Consider the following 2,363-nt stretch of genomic DNA (forward strand, 5'->3'; position numbering starts at 1 on the left):
AGTGCATTAATGCTTTTTTCATAATGGTCTTGTCATGCAATATTAGCCTTCTACAAAGTTACTTTTTGTCTTAAGCCTTGGTTACACTAGCTTCTGAAATCGATGGATCCAGCGATATGGCTTGATTGGCCGACCATTTGCGCTGCTTTGAGCTAACCGTATGATCAGTGTTCACTGGCATCCACTGTCAGCGGTAGACGGTATGAAGGAACTGTCGTTTACTCAGCATATATACAGCTAAAAAATATTCCACTTTTTAAATTAATTCTAATGAATGACAGAATAAAAAAAGATAAACAATACAAGGAAACTCCCAAATATAATTTTTGATTTGATGGAAATGTACCATTCGATTCTCGTATGACCTCGGTTTATAAAAAAAAAAAAGTGTTCACAAGGCCGAAAACATGTCATGTCAACTCTATTGGTCCCACGAGGTTATTAGTTTCACGGAAAAAGAGTTTGTTAGCATGAAGTCCTTTAGAACACCAAACGGAAATACCCACTATTCCAAGAAGATGCTGAGGAAGCTTTTTGAGAAGAAAAGTTACAAACTTCTGCGTTTTCTTGCGAGCCATGGTCTTATACATTTTTGTTTTACTTTTTTTCCTTCTTCTTTGAATCCTCACTGGGAACAAAAAAAAATGGCAAGAGTAACTGTCGACAGAAAGAATCCAAAAATTCCTTCCTTCATTGCGGTTTGTTATTTGTTATGATCAGCTGGTTCTGCTAGTGGACTTGGCGAGTGGTGTGACCAGACAGCTGCACGTATCGCTGTCAAGCCAGGGAAAACAAAAGCCAGTCTAGCGATCACAATAGACTGGGAAAAGTACAACGGCGAGCCACAAAACTGATTCCAAATATCAAAAATAAATCATACGAAAATCGACTTAAGCACATGAATCTGTTTTCCCTAAAAAAGCGTAGACTCAGAGGTGACTTGATACAGGTCTTTAAGATTTTAAAGGGAATTGACAACATCAAAAGTGACCAAATTTTCACATTGAATGAGAATCAGACAAGAAACAATGGTCTCAAACTGTCCGGAAATAGATTCAATTTGGAAGTAGGTAGAAACAACTTTGCCAACCGTGTAGTTAATGAATGGAATAAACTTCCTGCACAGGTAGTGCAATGTAGTTCAGTTCGAAGCTTTAAGAATCATTTAGATAAATACCTAAGTAAGATGCTGTAATGATTATAATTTATCTTATACTATTTGTTTTTGTTTTGTTATCATTTGTCTGGCTGATTTTCATTTATTATTAGTTTTATGTTTATTATTATTTACTATTTACCTGTTTATCATTTAAGTATACCTATGCATCTATTTATGTATTTTATTTGTTATTTATATTATTATAGTTTTTATCTATTATTTTATTATTAATATGTTTTTTTCGCATCCGACCTAGATATGGATCAAAAGGTCTCCTGTCGGCATGCTCCGCCTTTGTAATAGGAAATGTGACTGTGGCTTTACTTGAATTATGTGTTTATTCTAAGTTGCCATCTTGGTCTAGCTGGCCATGCAATGCTGGCCACCTTTTCCTATGAAATAAAATTGATCTTTAATTTCATAGCCTTTTCTCAGCGTTGATTTGAGCAAAATAAAACACTATGTCCGAGAAGCTATTGCGGCCAGGGCGAGCTCTGAATAGGTTCCCGGATGTCGATACATTTGTTTATAAACGGTTGGTACAAATAGTTACTGTAAATTAAACCTACGTTACTGTAAATTACACCCATCTATGCTGTCCTTCTGCCAATCTTGAAACCGCCTCTACAAACCAGCACCTGTTTTCTCAGTACTCAACACCAACTCATAAAGAACACTAACACCTACCACTTAATAGCACTGCTTACATTTAACATCACATGCCACCTACATCTTAACATCAGCTACCTACCCCTGAACATCGTAGCAAGGAAGATTGTGTAGCTGATGTGGATCTTCGTGTGATTGTACTTCTCAGTAACAACTATGGAGAAGAAGAGCCTTGAGGCGGAACGCTGCGTGACATTGTTGGCGCGGTTTGATGACTACGTGCAGTCTCTGCCGTTGGTGAACGGGTAGTGGGGGTCATTCGAAGTCGACTTTGGAGGCACCAACACATAGATAGACATTTTTTAATTTCTTTGTGTATCTACATGTTTTATTTTACCTATCTTATATTATTTCATTTGATCACTTTTATTACTAGTACTCGTTTGAAAGATTGAGACGGAAAACATTTCATAGTTCACTAGTGTTTCTCAAAGGACACCGTGCAAAAATTCACTTTTAGCTGAATGATGATTTGATTACGTAATTGGTCCGGCTTTCCTGCGCTTTTATTGCGATTACACAAGACTATTGTTAG

This window comes from Oratosquilla oratoria, chromosome 24 (assembly GCF_046742065.1).
Source record: "Oratosquilla oratoria isolate Oo_2021 chromosome 24, ASM4674206v1, whole genome shotgun sequence".
Classification (NCBI taxonomy): domain Eukaryota; kingdom Metazoa; phylum Arthropoda; class Malacostraca; order Stomatopoda; family Squillidae; genus Oratosquilla; species Oratosquilla oratoria.